Source organism: Choloepus didactylus, chromosome 15 (assembly GCF_015220235.1).
Source record: "Choloepus didactylus isolate mChoDid1 chromosome 15, mChoDid1.pri, whole genome shotgun sequence".
Classification (NCBI taxonomy): domain Eukaryota; kingdom Metazoa; phylum Chordata; class Mammalia; order Pilosa; family Megalonychidae; genus Choloepus; species Choloepus didactylus.
This window is the reverse complement of record NC_051321.1, coordinates 56,722,004-56,743,965: the sequence shown is the minus strand read 5'-3', so window position 1 is coordinate 56,743,965 and position 21,962 is coordinate 56,722,004. Positions and strand designations below refer to the sequence as shown.

The window sequence follows — 21,962 nt, the reverse complement described above, 5'->3', positions numbered from 1 at the left end:
CCTACTGAAGACATGGGAATTTTCACTTGTACTTAGTCGTGGCAAGTTGTTATCCCATTGTCAGCATAAACTATCATTTATTTTGTCAGTCCTGTATTAGTTTCCTGTTGCTGCTGTAACAAATTACCACAAATTTAGTGGCTTGAAACCACACAGACTTATTGTCTTATAGTCTTATAGTTTACCATTCCAACACAGGCCTCACTGGGCCGAAAGCATGCTGTTGACTTTTAGCTATCAGGGCTGCATTCCTTTCTGAAGGCTCTAGTGGTGACTCTATTTTCCCTGCCTTTTTCATCTTCTAGAATCTGCAGCTTCCTTAGCTGGCGGCCACCTTTCTTCATCTTAAAAGCCAGCCATGGTGGGTTGAGTCCTTCTCATGTGGGATCACTCTGACCACCTCTCTGCCTCTCTTTTCCACTTTAAAGGACCACGCTGATTACATAGAGCCCTCTTGGAAAATCCAGGATGAGCTCCTTCTTTTCCAGGTCGATTGACTAGCAACTTTAATTCCAGTTCCCTTTGGCCACCATGTAAGTAGCATATCCCCAGGACCTGGGGGTTAGGATGGGGCATCTTTGGGGGCTGGCCTCCTATTGTTGGGAGAATTTGTTGTTTGCATTTGTATAGATGATGTTTCAGTGAACTCTTTCCATCCATCTCTAGCTCTGGTTACTCCACGGCTTCTTTTCTGTAAATGGAGTATTTCAAAGTGATAATTTTAAGGCATTTCATAAAAATTACCATATAAATGAAACTTCAGTCCTGTTTTGTTTTGTTAAGAGCAGCCACTGTGCCAATTTTAATGGTATCTTGTTCGAATGTAGATTCTGATGCAGTAGGTCCTGGGTGTGGCCTGAGAAATCTGCATTTGTAACAAATCCCCGGGGGTGCTCCTGCTGCTGGTCCAGGGATCACACTTAGAGGTGTAGACTAGCTCTTTTCACCTGTGCTGGGAGAGCCTAAAAATCACATTTTGTGTTCTATTTCTCAGCCGTGCTATCTCTGGTGTGTCTTGACACTTTGTGTCATACCTGTCAAAGCAGGAATGGAAATGAAACCCGTTGTTCCTTCAGAATTTCTTTAAGAATCTGTATTCCCCAAAGGAGGGTGATGTTTAGTAAGGTCTTTGCACATTTAGCTGGAGAAGATTTCTCTGTTCCTTTCACTGGCGGATGATCCTGTACCTGACTCTTCAGATAAAAAAATTCACAATAAAGCATTTCATCAAATTCTTAATGAGGTGGGGGTTACAGAAGGGAGAAAGGAAAAGGCACCTCTGAGCTTTGGGAGAATTGCAGAGCAGGCAGCCTGTAGCAGGTAGCTACAGCTGCACAACAAGGCACCCCCAAAATGTAGTCACTTCAAATGATAACCTTTTACTATTGCTCGTGGGTTATGAGAAAGCTGGGCAGTTGTGCTGATCTCAGCTGGGCCCACTCATGTCTGTGGTCAGCTGGTGGCCTAACATGGCATGGGCTGGCATGACTTGGCTCTCCCATCTAGCTCCACATTCTTCAAGAGTCTGGGCATGTCCCTGGGGAGGTGGCAGTGGTCCGAGAGAGCTGGTATTACATTTGTGCATGAGGGCAAGCAGCAACACCCACACACGTTTCTACTTGGGTGCCATTGGCTGATACTTATCACTGGCCGAAGCAAGTCGCATGCACAAAGCCAGCATCAGAGAAGGAGGAGACTATGGAGACTAGGGCAAAGAGTGTGGATGCAGGGAGGTCCTTAGTTGAGGCCATTAGAGAGATTGATTGCCACACAGTCCCTGATTTAAAGCTGAAGGCTGAGTCTGTAAATCTTAGAGTACTGGAGGGACTCTTCCATTCGTTCACTTGTTACCGGACCAAGGCGGTGGATTTCTTTGCCCTGTGTGCTCAAATGACCAATTCCTGAGACACTGGGGTTTCAAAGAGAGAAAGAGTTTTATTGCTAGGCATGAAGCATGAGAATGGATGGCCTATACATCCAAAATCTCTGTCCCCAAACTGCAGTAATTCTGATAGTTTTAAAGCATTGAAAGATGGGCAGGTTTTAGGATAACGAGTTCAGTGGCCCCAGATGATGTAATTAGAGGTGATCTAATTATTGACAATGCGCAGACTGATTACATGCTTAGTCACAGGACGAATGTAAGAAAATGGTGCCCTTAATATGATGGATGTAATTTTTAGTGTTATAATAAGGTATAGGTGACTTGTAGGTTAAAGTCTAAGCTACTGCACATGTCAGGCAGGCCCGTTTTGGTTAGATCCAGCTTTGGATATCAAGATAACTTTGGACTTGGGGCGGGTTAGTTCTGGGCTGACCCAAGACCCTTCATTAATAAACATTAGGGGCTGTCTTTAGTGATCATGACTTTGAAGTTGAAGAACTGGGTAAATGGGTACAAGTGGAGGTTAGTCACAAGGTTTTTACAATCACAAGGGCACAAGATAAAGACTATACAATCATTATCAGAGATCAAGGCAGCTGGATTACAATTCAGGTTTCAGATATTTCCCTCTGTCCACTCTAATATGCCAGAAAGTAAACAGGAGTATCTTTACAATGATTCAGTAATCATAATCAGTCCTTAAATCCTAACTTCTCGATTACACACTCATTCAATCATTCATTCATTCATTCATGAATCATTTATTGCCTTTCTCTTATGCAAAACATTGGGCTCTGTCAGACTTTACTTCAGGTTTCACTTGCTTCAAGATTAACATCCACTTAATTTCTACCTCCTGATTGTCTGTTGTGGAAACTGCTAAAAGCTTTTGCCTACTCCGCACAGGGGCTGTGGGACCTATGGAATGAGGGGGCGAGTCCCTTCCCCAGAGTCCATGGGTGCAGCTACTGCACATTGCTGTGGAGATGCTGGTAGCTGAAACAGACCTACCTTCCACTGACTCCCTGGTTTGTTGCCTGTCAAGATAAGAGGGCTGAGCTAGAATTAGGAAGGCCTGTGGTCCACACAGGCCCTCACATTCCTTACCTCTTGGACTCCATGTTTCATCGTCTTTGATGCAAGTTATAGTTCTTACCTCACAGTTTGCTTTTGTTCATTTTCCATGGATTTAAAAGCATATTTTAGACTGTAGAAGGGCCATGAAAATGTAAGGGTTTCTTGTTATTACCTGTGGGAAGGAGGACCTAAATGTACTCTCCAGAGGCAGTATTGTATGATAATATGCACTGGCAGACTGGTTACTTGGGAAAAAACAAAAGCTCTGATTTGTAGTAATTGCTGACAATTGGTGTAAATACTGTAATCACAGTTGATTTCTACAGTAGTTGCTATCAGTGGTTTCACCACCAGTTTGTAAAAAAGTTTTGCATGTTTAGCAGTCAGAATCCCTGGATATTTAACAATCTGCTCTCTAGAGCTGGTAAGAGCCATCTCTAGCTCACCTGGGCTCAGCTCAAGCGCCAGACTGCCTGGCTTTGAACCAGCTCTGTTTCCTGTAGTCTCTTGGGGCAAGCCACTACCATTTTCTCATTTGTAACATGGGGGGATATGATAATCCTGACTCCTGGAGTTGAAATAAAGATTCAGTGAGGTGTTTAGAACATAGTAAATGCTCAATAAATGTCAGCTTTTGTTACTCTTGCTACATCTCTTGGTCAGCAGGTTGTGCACAGGGTCTGGGCAAAGATGCTCTCACAACAGGGTCCTGTAGTCCTGTCTGAAAGTTGTTGGCCCATTATACTTCTTTCCCAGGCCCATGCTGCATGCCAGCCACGTGCAAATCGTTCCTTCATCACTTGCCTGCACTAGATTCCTTACATATAGCATCTCACTTTGTCTAAGGGAGAAGTACTCCTTTTTTTTTTTTTTTTTTAATGGTTTTATTCACACCATACAATCAGTGACTCTTGGTATGATCACATATTTATGCATTCATCACCACAATCAATTTGAGTACATTCTCATTGCTCAGAAAAGAAAAATAAAATCCCTTATACCTCCCTATTATTGACATTTAGCTTTGGTATAGTACCTTTGTTACAACTGATAAAAGAATATTACAGCGTTACTATTAACTGTGGTCCTTAGTTTGCATTAATTATATTTTTCCCATATACCATTCTATTGTTAATAATACCTTCTAATAGTGATGTATATTTGTCATTAATTCATGTAAGAGCTTGCTTATATTTGTACAGTTAACTGCATTCGTTGTCCACAATAGGTTTTTCTATGTTACAGTCCCCTGTTTTATCCTCTAGCTTTTCTTCTAGTAACATACATGACCCTGGGCTTTCATGTTCAACCATACACTCGGCATTATTAGTTACACTTAGAGTATTGTGCTACTATCACCTCTATCCATTTCTGAACCTTTACAATCAACCTTATTAAACATTCTGTACACTTAAGCATCATCTGCTGATTCTCTGCTCTGTCTCCTGGTAACCTGTACTCTAGATTTTAACTCCCAGAGTTTGCTCCTTATATTGTTTCATATTACTGACACCATACAATATTTGTCCTTTTGTATCTCCCTTATTTTGTTCAACATAATGTTTTCAGGGTTCATCCACATTGTTGCATGCATCAGGACTTCATTCCTTCTTACAGCTCCATAATATTCCATCATATGAATATCTACCACAGTTTGTTCACTCATCAGTTGATGGAAATTTGGGCTGTTTCCATCTAATGACAGTTGTGAATAATGCTGCTATAAACATCAGTGTGCAGATGTCTATTTGTGTCCCACTTTCAGATCTTCTGAGTATGTACCTAGTATTGGGGTTGCTGGATCATATGACAGTTCTATACTTAGCTTCCTGAGGAACTGCCAGACTGTCTTACAGGGTGGCTGTGCCATTCTACATTTCCACCAGCATTGAATAAGTATTCCTGTTTCTCTACATCTTTCTAGCACCTGTAGTTTTCTGGTTTTTTGATAGTGGCCATTCTAGTAGGTGTGTAATGATGTTTCATTGTGGCTCTGATTTGCATTTCCCTGATAGCTAGTGACATTGAGCATCTTTTCAAGTGCTTTTTAGCTATTTATATTTCCTCTTTGGAAAAGTGTCTATTCGTGTCTTTTTGCCCATTTTTAAATTGGATTGTCTTTTTCTTGTTGAGTTGTAGAGTTTCTGTATATATTCTGGATATTAAACCTTTATCAGATATGTGGTTTCCAAATATTGCCTCCCATTGAGGATGCTACCTTTTTACTTTCTTGACAAAGTCCTTTGAAGCACAAAAGTTTAATTTTGAGGTGATCCCATTTATCTGTTTCTTCTTTCATTGCTTGTGCTCTGGGTGTAAGGTCTAAGAAACCATCTCCTACCATAAGATCTTTAAGATGCTTCCTTACATTTCCTTCTAGGAGTTTGATGGTCATTTAGGTCTTTGATGCATTTTGAGTTAATTTTTGTATAAGATGTGAGGTAGGGGTCCTCTCCTATTCTTTTGAATATGGATATGCAGTTCTCCCAGCACCATTTGTTGAAGAGGCTGTTCTGTTTCAATTGAGTGGGCTTGGCTGCTTTGTCAAAAATCAATTGACCATAGATGAGAGGGTCTACTTCTGAACTCTGAATTTGGTTTCATTAATCAATATATCCATCTTTATGCCAGTACCATGTAGCTTTGACCACTGTAGCTTTGTATTGTGCTTTAAAGTCAGAAAATGAGTCTTCCAACTTTGTTTTTCTTTCTCAAGTTGTTTTTGTCTAGTCAGGGCACCTTACCTTTCCAAATAAATTTGATGATTAGGTTTTCCATTTCTGCAAAATAGGCTGTTGGAATTTTGATTGGATTTGCATTGAATCTGTAAATGTATTTGGGTAGAATTGATGTCTTTAACTATATTTAGTCTTCTAGTCCATGAACACAGTATGTCCTTCCATCTGTTTAGGTCTTCTTTGATTTCTTTTAGGAATGTTTTCTAGTTTTCTGTGTATAGGTCCTTTACTTCCTTGGTTGAATTTATTCCTAGATACTTGATTCTTTTAGGTGCTGTTGAAAATGGAATTTTTTTCCTGATTTCCTCCTCAGATTGCTCCTTACTAGTGTGTGTGTGTGTGTGTGTGTGAGTGTGTATAGAAACACTACTGATTTTTACTTGTTGACCTTATATCCCACCACTTTGCTGAACTTATTAACTCTAGTAGCTTTATTTTATATTTTTCGGAACTTTCTAAATACAGGATAATGTCACCTGCGAATAGTGAAAGTTTTACTTCTTCCTTTCCTTTTTGAATGCCTTTTATTGCTTGCCAAATTGCTGTAGCTAGAACTTCTAGCACAATGTTAAATAACAGTGGTAACGGTGGGCATCTTTATGTTGTTCCAAAGCTTAGAGGGAAAGCTTTCAGTCTTTTTCACCATTGAGTATGATGTTAGCTGTGTGTTGTTCATGTATGCCCTTCGTCATGTTGAGGAAGTCTACTTCTATTCCTATCTTTTGAGGTGTTTTCATCAAGAAAGGATGCTGGATTTTGTCAAATGGCTTTTCTGCATCAATCAAGATGATCATGTGGTTTTTAATGAGACATATTACATAATCGATTTTCTTGTGTTGAGCCACCCTTTCATACCAGGGATAAAACCCACTTGATCCTGGTGCATAATTCTTTTAATGTGCTGTTGCGTTCAATTGGTAAGTATTTTGTTGAGGATTTTTTACGTCTATATTCATTAGAGAGATTGGGGTGTAATTTTCTTTTCTTGTAGTATCTTTATCTAGCTTTGGCATTAGGGTGTTGTTGGTTTCATAGAATGAGTTTGGTAGCATTCTTCCTCAATTTTTTGGAAGAGTTTGAGTAGTATTGGTATTAATTCTTCTTGGAATGCTTGGTAGAATTCACCTGTGAAGACTCGTTGGGAGGTTTTTGATGACTGATTCAATCTCTTGTGATTGGTTTATTGAGGTCTTTTATTTCTTCTAGAGTCAGCGTAGATTGTCCATGTGTTTCTGAGAAATCGTCCTTTTTATCTAAGTTGTCTAGTTTGTTGGTCATAGTATCCTGCTACGATCTTTATTTCTCTGGGTTCAGTAGTAATGTCTCCTCTAATTTCTGATTTAATTTATCTGCATCATCTCTCTTTCTTGTAAGGGTTTGTCTATTTTATTGATTTTCTCAAAGAACCAACTTCTGGTTTTGTTGATTCTATTTTTTTTTCTTCATTTTGTATATTTCTGCTTTAATCTTTATTATTTCTTTCCTGCTGTGAACTTCAGTCTTGATTGCATGGGACAGTAGAAGGCAAGTTTAGTGTCAAAAAGAGAATTCCAGAACTGGGAGAAGACTAATACGTCCCCTAGTTACATTCCTGTTAAAATGTAAGATTCTTCTCACATTATTTTATTATATTCCCTGGGTCTTCTGGTATATGTAATACACATAGGAGTTCATTGATAAATATTTGTTAGGGAAATGAGTAGGGAAACTAATATATACGTATTATACATGTACATCCATCCCCAATGAATTCTTCATGTTTCCTTTTCAATATCATGTTAATATGCCATCTGAATTACTAAGTATAATTAACTTAGCAGCATTTTGGATGTTGACAGCTGTTTTGTATCTAAATGTAATATTACCTCAACATTACTGAAGTGGGGGATATTTATTCTTGTATGAAACATTTAAGATGTACTTAGTTTTAACTGTTCAGTCTTGATAATTTTAAAGGCTAAGTACATGTCCTTTGTTCTCTTTGTTTCTCTCTGCCCTTCTCTCCACCCCCACTTTTTTTTTTTTTTTAACAAGATCTTTGCAAATTTATGTAAATACCAGTTGCCAGAAAACATAGAATGACACCTGGAGTTACTTTGAAATACAGAATAAAATGACATTAAAATACAGCCCCAGAGTCCCTTTTCCAAGAGACTAGATGTATCTTAGAATTAACTTTTTTGATAGGGTTGGGGTGGGGTATGGAAAGATAATACTAAGCATATTCCATGTATTATATCACACCTCCAGTGGGTTGTAATAGTAGAACATCATCAAGGACACCAATATTTCCATAGCAAAACATATGAAAAGATTACACTAAGTGTGATGATAAAGCTGCACACAGCCTCTCATCCATTCAGGTCTACCTTTGCCACCAAATAAATTCAGGTCATGTCGGTTTGGTTTCCTGACAGATGGTCACAGCTTTTAGATTTTGGAATTGTGTTTAAAGAGTTGAAGACTTGTGCTAGGTTTTGACTTTAATTTATAATGTTGCATTAATGGGCTTTCCCTTCAAAGTTCTAGCAGAGGAGAATTACTACTTACATATGATGTTGGGTGGTGGTTCCCCCCCCCTCCTTTTTTTTTTTTTCTCCTGATGGAAATTATCCTCTTTGACAGGTGCACAGACTTAACCTTGGGTATTAAGGAGGTTATGTAGTTTGATTGCAATGTTCTCATGTGAAACCAGATAGAAACTTTCTTCTGCAAGTTAAACTCTTGCTAGAAATTAAACCTTCCCTTGTCTTTCTTTTCCCTTCCACCTTCCTGCCTCACTGAGGAGTAGAAAATTTCCATACATCAACAATCCCAAAATCACAAAGCTAGACGTCTACTTTAACCAAAGCATTGTGCCTCTCACCTCTTCAGAGGGATTGGCTTCCATAGAAAGTCAGTGTTCAGAAGCAAACCTCTAGATACTTTGAATGAGTAAGCAGTTGATGAGCAGGACGTATGAAAGCTGGCTATCACTTTCTCATCTACAGCTTCAAGGGAAACACAGAGAGCTTTGTAGCTGCAGATTTATGAAGCAGTTTGCTTAAATCCCCATTTCTTAACTGAATGCCTTTACCTAGTGTTGGGGAATCTGCTGAAAGGAGCATCTGGCTGGAGCTGGTAAGTGAGCAGTTGGCTAAGAGTCTGGAGATCAGGGGAGAAGTCAGGGTTAAAAAGAGAAAGCCTTAGACTGAGATTTTTCTGGCTCAGTGGTTTCTTGTCACTCTTAGTCTAGTTAAGCTTAGCTGTGAGGCTTTGGGTTACAGCTCATAGCACTGCACTATGACCTCCCATGGCTTTTGAAAGATAGGCAAAAAGGCATTCTTTTTAGATATATTGAATGTGACTTGTCCTATGTTTGCTTCCTAGATTTGAATCCACATCTTCACTGGCCTGCCTGCTGTGGCCACCCTGCCCCTTTGGCCTCTCTGACAGGTTACCTTTTACCCCTGACCTTTAAGTCACTATCTGAAAGAGGATGGGAGAAGAATATGTAGAGTAAAATTAAATTGCCTGAGCTTGTTGTTAATACAGGACACTAAATAGGAAATACATATTCTCCTACTCGCCCTGGTGGTAGCAATAGCAAAAAGTGGCTTTTTTGCAGTTTCTGAATATTAACCTGCTCATCACCCAATAATTAGTTACTCTCCCTTTGGGGAAAGGAAATTACAGGGTGTCTCTTCCCAGAGATGTGTGCTTTGTAATGCTCAGGCACTGAGTGGCATAAATAAGGTTGGCTTTAGTTGCAAAGTTAGTGGGATTTGGCTTCTGGAGCCTGAGACGGCATCCCTAGGACCAGTGGATGGCATCATTACTGAATGCTGGGGGCAGGTGAAGGAGCTTTGGGATCAGGCCAGACTTTGCATTTGAATTGCAACTTTTATACTTAGTAGTTTGGGTCCTCCGGTAAGTCGATTGACCCCTTTTTAGCCCTATTCCCCATGTATGATGCGGAGTTGAAGGGTGTGTCAGCAGTATGGATTAAATGAGGCAGTGCATGGAAGAGCCCGCCACAGTGTGTGATGTATAACTGATACTTAAATATTGGCCACTGTTATTATGAAAATGGAGTCCATAAGGTTTTAAATACGTATGTAAAGTTTGCATATTTCTATAAGTATATGCTGGTCACTTTTTTGAAAACTTTTTATTTTTAAATAATTTCAAACTTACAAGAAAGTTGCAAAAATTCTACATTGGACTCCAGTGTACCCCCTACCTAGAAACCTAGACTTACCAACTTTTAACATTTTATCACATTTAAGTCATTCTATCTATTTTCTAAACATTTGAGAGTAGGTTGCAAACATCGTGTTCCTTTACCATGTTACACTTCCTTGTGTTTTTCCAAAGAACAAGGATATTCACTTAAGTAAGTACATTAATTAAACTTATCAAGTTAAGAAACTTAACATTGATATCAAGCATCATCTATATTCCAGTTTTTTCCATTGTCCCAGTAATGTTCTTTTGGGCACTTTCTCCTCCATTATTAGAGCCAGTCCAGGATCATGTATTTCACCTAATTGCCAGTGTCTCTTTAGTCTCTCTTTTTTATGCTAGTCACTTTTTGAGCAGTTGTTTGAGTGCTTATGTACCAAACCCTAGGCCTTAAGTGGCCTCCTTTATTTCTTCTTTTACTATAAAATACTTAACCTTTTCTTCTGTGTGGCTTAATCCCATTTTAAATCCCTTTGTTCAGGTTATTTTACATAGCCAAGACCATTCCAAGGCCAGTTGCTAGATGCATGGATTAATGATGTTGCTTTCCTTTAATTCCTAGGAGGACTTATGTGCACTTTCAGGGCAGGCGCTTTGTGGAATTCATTGCCACACCCACACAGCACCTGCCATTCAGGAGATGCTCCCTCATATGTGTGGAATTAAATTTTAAATATCTAGTGACTGTAGTATCTTGTACTACTTGTCAACTCTTCTACTTTGGGGAACTTATTGGGGGCAGGGGAGGCAGATGGGGCTTATTAACTGGCAGTAGGGTTGAGATCACCCCACCCCCATGTCCAAAGTAGGGAGAGCATGTTTAGAAACACAGGTTTCCTGTGGAGGAAAACACGGTGAATCATTCAAAACCAGTATTGAATCAGGAGTATTACTCATTTACAATACTTTTGCCTCCCAGGTGGAATTGATGACCAGTGAGTTTTATTCTTTGCTCAAATTTTTGTTTTGCTTTCTTGTTTTAATTTCCTTTAAAACTTAATCTGTCTTTGGGAAAGGGTGGGAGGAAGGGTGAATTCCTCAGTTTTTTTGTTTTTTTTTTTGGTCTATAATGGGCCTTATTTCCTGTTTCCCAGAGTCACATTGCCACAGAGCTCCCTCTATTGATTCTTTGGAGTAGGAGGTGCTTGACTAGCTCCTTTTCTCCTCACAGAATGCAGCTGAATAGTATTTAACTCCCATTTTCCAAGCAGATAGAGCTGTAGAAATTTCATATCTGTGTTCTTCAGGCTTCATTTGGAAACTCGGGGTGTTTGGGGGTAGGTAGAGTGTAGAGGGTGTGGCATTGGTGGTTTTCTTGTGAATAAGTGATGTACGCCTCAGTTCTGAAAGCACAGCTTCCAGGAACAATGTTGAACTTCCCACAGTGGCACTGTCTTCAGAACCGAGATGTGCTGTGGAGATAGTCGTTTCATCATCGACTCGGAGTCATGGGTTTCAACTCCTCGGCGACGTGAATCGCAGAACACAAGCCCTGGTGTCATTTCTCCCTTTGTATCTCTCTCTAGTTCATGACACCTGTTCTTAGGAATGTGTGTGGCTCCGGACTTTCTTAGGCACAGAACTGAGGCATCCTTACATGGAGAATGCAGTTTTGTCTGATCTTATAAATACTACTTACACGTACATCAGAGAAGTCTGCCCATCATGACACTGCAGGACCAGTTTCTGAGTTTATAATTGGGAATATAATAATTGCAGTGAGACTTTGGCCTTCTCCAGTGCTGTCAGTGATAGAGAAAATCAGTTTTAGCGATGTGAATATTACCTGTATCATTTAAGTTTGTTTTTTTTTAAAGCTTCTGACTATGCCTAATTTTGGGTATTAACGATACTGGTAGCTCTCCTGCTTATGCATGACCCAAAGTACTAACCAAATTTGAGTGTTGCTCCTTTCCCCTCCTGATCCTTTAAAAAAATAAAACTGGAGGAATTTTAGAAAATCTGGTCTTCAAAAGACGGGAAGAAGCTGGGGAAAATGGGAGTATCCTGATAGAGTATGGTCAATTGAAAATCATGAGCACAGGATTTTATAGTTCTTCCCTTCAAGAGGTGGATCTGTTTCCTAGTCCTTACATCTTGTCCTTGATCTTGGATCATCTAATTCAGCTGACCCCACAGGTAAAAGCAACCACATGAGTGAGGCCAGTGAAACCAATGGAGGAACTGCCCTTCCGCTGATAGAATCATGACAGATAATACATTGTTGTTTATAGGCCGTTAAGCTTTGGGGTTGTTTGTTACATAGAAGTAGATAAATGGTGGAGAGAGCTGCTTCTAGGTGTAAATACTCAGGCGTAGATCATATATGCCTTTCTTTTCCCACAGAAGGGATCTTACTGAGTTTTGAGCTTTATTTTATTGGGTTGAAAAGTAACTATCAGAGTTACAAACAAATCTTTAACGTTGTAGTATGGTAGATCATTCTGATTGCTTTATTCTCAGTTGAGAGCTGAGATGGCTGCTAGCTAGGTGCTCAGCCAAAGAAGGTAGCTGATGTGGGGTGTGACTTATTTTGGGGAAAGAATGGTGCTGGAGTAGACCTTCGAGTGTCCTGTGCAATTGGTAAAGGATACAGAGAGAAAAAATGAGAAAATACCAAAGAAATTTTTGAAAATTGTGCCTAAATTGGGCTTCATACTCAGAGAGGGGAGGAAAAACAGTCTTCCTTTCTCCTTGTGTTTCATAGAAGCTCTTAGCTTTTAGAACCCAAAATTCAGGCTTAATCTGTTCATAGCCTAATTCCGTTATATCATGGTGTGAATGAGTTTTTGAAAGCTGGCCTTGGGAATTTAACTACAATTTATGTTGTTGCAATAGGAATGTTATCCTAACAACCAACTTAAAAATTAGAGCATTTATAACTTTGAGTATTCATGAGTTGGGGCCAGCCTATACCTGTAGAGAGATCTAAAGAATGATGAGTTATTTTCCTAAATATATCAAAATGATAAATATTAGACATGCTTAATTGTTTTTCAAATCAGTAACTTGTTACAGACATGATATAAAGTTAGGGCTTTTTCATATTTTGTGCTAATATAAACTGTTTATGTTAGAGATTTATTTTTAAGTTTATTTTTCTTTTGTTTCTTTTTTTCTGAGGGTATTTAATATTTTTATATTCTATTAATATTTTTTATATAAAAGAAATGCATGTTTTTAAAGCATTTTTTTTAAAAACCAGCTTTATTCAGATATGATTTATATGCAATTAAGTTCACTTGTCTACATTCACTTGTCTAAACCCAATCCAATGGTTTTTAGTATATTTAGAGTTGTGCAGTTATCAAAATAATTAGTTTTAGAACATTTTGATCATCCCCCAAAGGAACCTTGTATCCTTTAGCACTCACTCACCAGTCCTTCCCCTCCCTCTGCCCTAGGCAACCACTAATCTTCGGTCTGTCTGTAAATTTACCAATCTGGACATTTCATATGAATGGGATCACATAGCGTTTGGTCTTGTGTCTGGTTTCTTTCACTTGGCCTAATGTTTTTGAAATTTATCCATTTTGTAGCATGTATCAGTGTTGAGAAAGGAAAATGATAAGTAGTAAACAAGTCCCCCCAAATTTCCCCACGGTATGTAACCACTGTTTAACATTTTCATTATGTAGTATTTTATCCAGACAGTAGAATAACTGAACCAGATAAGGCAGGTAATTTATAAAGTGTGACAAAATGAACACTCAGATCCTTACCACTTGACTTAAGGATAAGAATGGCAATGATGCAGTCATACCTGCCTGAGTTTCGTTCCTACCCTATTTCCCTGTTTCTCTACAGGTAGTCACTATTCTGAATTGTTTATCATTCCACCTGAGGGTTTAAATTAATCAGTTTATCTCACAAATGTATCCCTAAACAATATCATTTATTTTGCTTGTTTCTTTAGTTTAATGAAAATATCATGACATGTATTTTTCTGCAACATTTTTTCATTCATTATGTTCCTTAGATTGATTGTTGTATTTAGTTGTGCTTCTTTTGATTTCATTGCTTTTTAATTTTCTGTGTGAATATATGGTTTCTTATACCCTCTGTGAATAAATATTTGGGGAATTTCTAATATTTTACTTAATGAGAACACAGTGAATTTTTATTTATTTAATTGTACTGTCTCCTTGTTCATGTGGAGGGTTTCTTTAGAGCATATACGTAGAAGTAGAACTGGTACATAGTAAAGCATAAGAATGTTTCAACTTGACAAGATTGTGCCAAATCATTTTTCAAAACACCTCTACCAATTTTTGCTCTTATTTGCAATATAGGAGAATTCCCATTGTTCTACATCTTTGACAACATTTAACACTACTGAACTCCTTATTTTTTTGCCAAACCAGGGGTTAGAAAATGCTGATCTTAATTTGTACCTTGCCAATTACTTACAAGGTTGAATATGAAAACAGTTTTGCCATTAAGTTTTCATTTTTCTAAAATGTCTGTCATTTTTATATTGGAAGTTTTATTTCTTTCTTTATAGTAGCTCTTTATATACCTTGGATACTAGTCATTGGTTTGTTAGATGTATAACAAATATCTCTCAGTTTGAGGGCTGTGTTCTCTCTTTTTATGGAGTCCTTTTCTCTGGCTGCCTTCTGTCCCCTGGCTACCTTCAAGATTTCCTTTTTGTCTTTGATTTTCAGCATGATTATGATGTGTCTTGAGGCATGTGTCTATTTTCTGTTGTTTTTATATTTATCCTGATTGGGGTACTCTGAGATTCTTGGATCTGTGGTTTGTTGTCTTTTCTTTAATTTTGGAAAATTTTTAGCCATTATCTTTTCAAATAATTTTTTCTCTCTCTCCCTCTGGGACTCCAGTTACACAAATGTTAGACCAATTCATAGTGTCCCACGGATGACCCCACCCCCACCCCCTTTTCTCCTTGTATTTGAGTTTGGATAATTTCTTTTGATCTATATTTGAATTTACTAAGTCTTTCCTAAGCCATTTCAAATCTAGTGATGATTCCATCAAAGGAATTCTTCATCTCTAATGTGTTTTTTTTCCTAGCCTTCCATTTAACTTTTCTAGTTTCCATGTCTTCACTGACATTCCCCTTATGTTCATGCATGTTACCACCTCTTCCACTAGATCCTTTAACACATTAATCATAGTGATTTTAAAGTTTCTGATAATTCCTACATCTGGGTCATCTCTGAGTCTGTTCTGTTGATCGCTTTATCTCATGAATAATGTTTTTCCCCCTTGCATTTTTTGCGATTTTTGAAATTTTTGATTGAATGCCAGACATTGTGTGTAGGAAGCCCGTTAAAGACTGAGGTAAATAGATTTTATGCCTGGAAATGGGCACACCTCTTTTACTGCTAGACCATTAGTGTGGGGTTGAGTCAGTCCCATCAGTAATTGAACTGAGTTTGTGTTTTGTTGTTGGTATCCTTTCTTGCTCTGCACCACACTCTTCACATTCCTCCAGTATTTGGCTGCTGCTACACTGCTTGGACCCACTGCTCTCAGTTCTTGCTTTACCTTCTCAGTTTTCAGCAGTCCTTGCATGTCTGGACTACGGATAATCTCCACATTCGTGTCCCTCCTCCAGCAGTGGGCAGCTGTTGGTTATTTCTCACTGTGGACCCAGGGGGTGTTCTCAGTTCCTGTGGTCAGTCGTGGGTAGCTCCTGGAAGCTGTGTGCTCCCATTCCTTACCCCCCGGCAGCCAAGCTCTGCCTTGGATTCTCTGTGCTTCCCTGAGCAGTATCAGACCTCTGCTTCGTATTTGCCCAAGTCCTGGGAATGGGGGGGTTTCCTTTCCCTCTTCCTCAGGGAAACCAGTTTCACTTCTCCCCCTGCTCCAGAAGTCACAGCTCTTTTCCTGGGCCCTGGTGGATGGAGGGTTTGCTCTCCCTCCTTAGTGGCTTAAGACTTTTTGAAAAAAAATTGAGATATAATTCACGTAATTAACACTTTTAATTTAGTGTCTTTTGGTAAACTTGTGTGACCATCACCGCTACCTAATTCCAGAACATTTCCATTATCCTGGAAAGAAACCCATTAGTAGTCACTCCCTTCCTTTTCCCCTTCTCTCACCTCTTGACAACTATGAATCTACTTTCTGTCCTTGTGGATTTGCCTCTTCTAGACATTCCGTGTAAATGGAATCATTTGGATTAATTCTTAGGTTTTTCAGTTTTTTTATTTGCTTTTCAGCTCTGTTGAATTTCCTGTTGAAATACAAAATGCAAGATGGAGTCAAACATTTATATCAAGTTCATTTTTTCCTTTTTAAACCTGCCCGATTTTTTGTTAACCTTTTCTTGTTCACCATATTCTTTCTTTAAACATTTTATATAAAGTTTTTTTTTTTTTTATGGTTTATGAGAATTTGAATATCTTAGTGAGGTGTGAGGGTGGGGTGTCTAGTGTGTAGAATCCAAAACTGATTGTTTCTGATAACTTATTCATGGTGGTTTGTATCCTTGTATGTTTGTGATTTTTGTTTGAACACAGAACATGGGATCCTTTTACATTCTACGTGTACATTCAACTTTGGTATTTCACTTGTTGCAATTATGCCATTTGTTGCTGGCTATATTTCTGTGTCAGCACATCTAAACCATATTCTTTTTAACGTTCCACTATATTTCTTCCCATGGATGTACTGTAAGTGTGTTGTTCATTTCCCCTTTTAGTTAAATGAAGGGAGACTCCAAAAACCTTCAGTTTTCTCATTAATCCTTTTGTAAATGTTCTCTTCCCAACCCTTTTTACATGAATTATTTCAGTTTATCTTCCTAACCAACTAAGAAGGAGGTGCCAATATTTTCAATTTATGGAGCAGAAAAAAGCAGCACCAAGAGGTCATATAACTCTCTAAGGGCCACACAGCTGGTGGGGATCACAGCCACATTGTAAACCAGACGTTTGCCTCTGGACTCGGGCAGTGTGTATGAACATGCCCCAAGGCAATGTTATTCAAAGTGTGGCTCGCAGACTGGTGCATAAACTTTGTCATTGTTTTGTGATGAAATAAATTCATAAATCAAATCCAAGTGTTTAGGAATTTCTGTAGCAATTTCATATTGTTCTATATCCAAGCAAGTGACCAGTGGTTTCATTTCCTATTCTGGGTACAGACCAGTTGGGGTGTTGTTGAATCCATGTGCTGTTGATTCCACGTGTGTTGGTGGAGCTGTGTGCTGGTCGTGTGCGATAGGACACGCACAGGAGACTGTTAGACCACTGCAGTTTGGTGGCCGGGGGAGCTAACTGGTCTTTCACTAAAGGTGGTTCAAGAAGCACCACAAGGGTTTCGTACATCAAATAACTGATAACACTTGGTGTAACCATTAGGGTCCTTTTAAACCTCAAGATGGAGTTCTTCTAGCCCTGAAAGTGACCCTTAGGTGCTGCTTTTCTCTTGCCCTGTGGTCCGTAACTGTGGCTTAGTCTTTGTATCTGGCAAAGAATAACACAGTTGTGAGTCCTGTTAATGATTTCTTTTCTGATCTTTGTGTACTTGGTGATTTGCTGGCAATACTGGAATGGAATAAATAATATGGATGCTTTAATTTATTGACAGTTAATTGCTTTAATGTAAGCTAGTGGGCATTATGTGAAGGAAGCACAAAATACCCCCGTGCTTTGGCAGACTAAATGCAGAATTGTAGTGCTCAGGCATCGAATTGAAATCATCTCCCTGCTTGTCCTTCTAATATAAGAAACAATGGTGCTTACAGACTTGTCTTCTGCATCACCTGCCACTCCCCGCTGCAGTACTGGCACCAGATTTCCACTGGACAGTGTTTTGTGTTGATAATGCAGCCAGTTGTCAGCCATCATCATCAGGGATTCTGCTAAACTCAGAACATCTCCCCGAACAATCAGTGTATTACCTGGTGTTGTGGAATGAATCATGTCCTCCCACAAAGACAGGCTCAAGTTCTAACCCCTGGTCCTTGAACCTGAACTGGTTTATAAACAGGATCTTCAAAGGTCCTATTAGTTAAGGTGAGGCCAAATTGAATCAGGGGGTACCTTTATCCAGTATGACTGGAGTCCTCATAAGCAGAGGACACCATCAGGGTAGGAGACAGGAGGAGGCAGGAGACAGATGGGAGAGAGACGGCCGTGTGACGGAGGCGGAGGTTGAGTTACGGATTGCCAGCAAGCCAACGCCAGCACTGTCTGCCGACACGTGGATTTTGGATTTGTACCCTCCAAAACTGAGACAATGTATTCCTATTGTTTAAGCCTTGTTACTGCAGCCCTGGCAAATTAAGACACCTAGTAAAGGACGGTTTATAAAGAACAGGGTTTTATGCAGTTGCCTGGTTGTGTGTTGGGTGGTTCCTGCTACCTAAATAGTGTGGTTTCAGATGCTGTTTCAAATGGAGATGTTACGATCATTAACATTTGGGTTGTGTGTGCATAGACAGAATAGTAAATTTAAATAATTAGAATAATAAATAGATTCCTAAACCTAAAAAATTAAAATGATTAGAATCTGTCTTGATTATTAAGCATTAAGCTTTTTAAGGGATCTTAGTTTTATGATTTTTATTATGGAAGCAAGCCATTAACTTTTAAAAGTAATTTTTTTTTAAGAAATGCAAATGTTTTATCTTGGTAATCACTTGAACTTTCTCCTGATTATATCCTTTTACCTACGGCTGCAATCCAGTAGATATTTGCCTGTAATTTCTTCTTGGGAAACTGTCTTCCTTCTTATGCCTGACATATCAAGGTTTCACGTTTCTATATGATTTTGTTTATGGCACTTGAATTTTCTCATCAGCAGTGAGTACTGTTGTTGAGAGTTTTTGAATTTTCCTTCGTGTGCTCACCTTGATCTCCAAAATGTCACTGATTAAAAAAGCAGTAATGCTAAACAATCATTTTGAATCACCTATCAAATTTGTGCCCTGGTTATGGTAGCAGTGGGTCAGAACAAGCTGTGTTTTCCTTAGCCACAGGAAATTGTGCTCACTTGGAGTATGGACACCTAACTAACTAGGTGATGACTCAGGTGAAAATAATTTTTTCTAAGAATATTTTTGGTGCTTTATTTTTCCCAAAGGACTTGATAAATTTCTCCTATTTCCCCTCCTTTCTTTTTCATTTTCACATATTATAAATAAATATATATATAATATATGTGTGTGTGTGTGTGTGTTTTATGGGGAAGGAATGATGGAGAAATGCTTATATTCTAATTCTCATGTGAGTACCTGCTGGGTGAGAGGCAAAGGAAAACATTAATAACCAAATAAGATTATAGAATCTAATAGCAACTAGAATCAAATCAGACATGGAAGTGTGATCATAGATTCTTCAGTTTCCCCCACATTTCCCCAATCTTCAATTCTACAAATGTATACAAAACACCAATAAAAGTTTTCACCTTCAAAGATCTTGTTCCTAAATTTCTTTTCACAGTTTCTTTGTTAATGGAAGTATACTGTTACAGGTTAATCCTGATGTATTTGTTGCTTTTGAAATGCAACTTTATTGAACTTGGAAGTGGTTAGGTGTGCTGAGATTTTCAAGCATTTGAGATAAAATGGAAAATATCCTGATAAAACCGGCTGATGAGATCTCCTAAGGTAGCCTGTTTTCCCTGTTCCCGTCTTCTTGGTACCTGTTGTTTGCTGCCCAACCTGTTGGACCTGCAGTGCCTGGCAGATGGTGCCAGGGCTTGCATCTTTGCTCCTAGGCAGCTAACTGCTCCTGGCTTCTTTTTTGGGGGGCGGTGGGGGGGAGGATTAGAAAGGTCCTTTTCTTTGGAAGGCAATTTCAGAGCAGGTCTAGCCCTCATCCTATACTATTATTCCTTTATCTGCTGCTCTTGAACATCTCTCTTCCCCCATCCTTTGTAAAATTTGTCACTTTCCTCTTTTGAGAGTAGGGGAAAGAAAAACCAGGATTTAAGACTAAAATTGGGACAACAGTGTCCTTAGCATGGGAGAAAGCAGCAGGGAGTAGAAGTCAGAATGGATACTCAGTGCTTTCCTGTGACCCATGGCTCCTCCTCTCTTAATAAAAGAGTTTGCCCTCTTTGTCAGTACACAATCTCAGATCCTTTATATTTATTTTGTAACTTTCTCCAAGGCTGTATTGGATATAGTGTCTTGTCTTTTGTCCTCAGTTATATTTTCATTCCTAAAAGAGCAGTATCAACTAGGAAAAAAGCGAGCTGGAGTTTCAGGATTTGGGGACCTTGAATCTTGTCCTTCTGGAGGTTTTCCCTGTGCTTTCAGATGCTGTAGTAGCAGAATAATGCCCCCCATCACCACCCACCTCCTTCCCCAGTAAGAACCAAGAAGTGGCAAAAACTTAACTAAAGGAGGCCTCTGCTAAGATCTTTGGTTGGCAACACTAATCAACACCGTTTTAAATTAGATAGGCTTTAACAGGATTCTTAATGGCTCTTGATGTTCATTTAGAGATCCTATAAGTGGTGTTTTCTATTAAGGGGCTTTGCCTAGAAATGAGTGAATACTTGTGTTTGCCAGTGCCTCGGTTTCCCATGGTGGTGACAGGTCCCTTTCTTTGGAAGGCACTTTCAGTGCAGGTCTAGCCCTCATCCTATACTATTATTCCTATTTCTGCTGCTCTTGAACATCTCTCTTCCCCCACCCTTTATAAAATTTGTCACTTTCCCTGGAAAGAACACTGCAAAGGAAACCAGGAGGTCTGTTAGCTACAGATTCTGCTAATTATCAGTTCTTTTTTTATATTTGCTAACATGTGTGCCTCTGAATTGTGATGGTTAAATGGAGTGGGGCTACCTGAAGGCACTCCCAGGGCCCAGCATCCTCGTTTCAACTCCTCATTTATAGTCTGCTCTGTCAAGAGGCAGATGGTAGGCAGAACCTTCGAGTCTGATTCTCTTTTACTGCTTATGATCGGTGTTCTCATACTAGAGATGAGATATTGTGCAAGATGTTGGGCCTCACTTGTTAATTAAATTAGTAGTATGGCAAACTCCTTTTTGAATTCTGCTTCCAGAATCACCACCTGTCTGTTCTGTAACTTTAAAAACAATTAGAATTCCAATCATGTAGGACTTTGTCCTTCAAACCAGATAAACAGGTAGCTCAGACAGATTGCAGATGTCAAATATGCCTTAAATACATACCTTGGATTCCTGCACTTAATGAAAAATCTGGAGATCTTGATGTATATGACTTTTGAAGACATATGGAGATTAATTTAAAGGAAGAGGGGAAGCACAAATCTACAGGAATTTTCCTTGCCCGTAGTGGAAGGAGTAAGACATTGAGACATGCTAATGATACATGAAGTGTTTGAGAACCATTGCGGGTAAAGAATGCTCGCTTGGTGTCCATGGCTGGTAATAAAATTTATTAGCTGGGTGACGTGTTCTTTGTTACTCAGCCTCCTGCCTCAAGCCAGAATGAGTGCTAAATCTTCTCCAAAGTTACCACCTTTCATATAATTCTGTCCTCCATTTAAACTCGGTGTAGGCTTCTGTAGAATAGCTGGGCAGGCAGTTCCGGGGATTGTTGTACTTCTCTAGGGCACTATAATTGAGAGCAAAATTGTAGGCAGAAACCAGTGGATAACAGGGTTTCGATATTGGGGAGATGGTGAATGTGTAGAGAAATCTAAGCCATTGGAGCTGGGAAAAGTTGTTGGTCCCTTTGACAGTAAAGGGAGATAATTGCTTAATGTGGGTGCCTTTTTCTTCCTGCCCTTCGGGCCCTCTTGTGGTAGTATAAACGGCAGGTGCTGGAAGCTTGGAATTCAGGTAGCTTCTCCCTTGACTTGGCAGATAAAATAGGAATGCTTTTTTGGAATTAATGCATCAAAATACTGTCGCTTAAAGAATGCCTTGAATAGAATTGAGCTTATTTGAAACATATAAGCTCTTTCTGGAAAGACTTGATTTCCTTCATATGCAGTGAGGTTTTTGCTATTTATTTTGTTAAAACATTTGGAGGGTAACCTTCAGAATATCTTCTCCACTTAATTATGCTTGATCCCTATGTCTTCTATGTTTTAAAAATTCAGTAATGCCTGTCCTTGCCCCCT

At 39.1% G+C, this 21,962-nt stretch overlaps 1 protein-coding gene across 1 annotated transcript in view; it reads left to right on the top strand.

Moving 5' to 3' along the window:
- The window catches only part of CCDC6 (coiled-coil domain containing 6), a 142,416-nt gene that overhangs the window by 52,702 nt on the left and 67,752 nt on the right, over window positions 1–21,962 (top strand). The gene's annotated exons all lie outside the window — the stretch shown is intronic.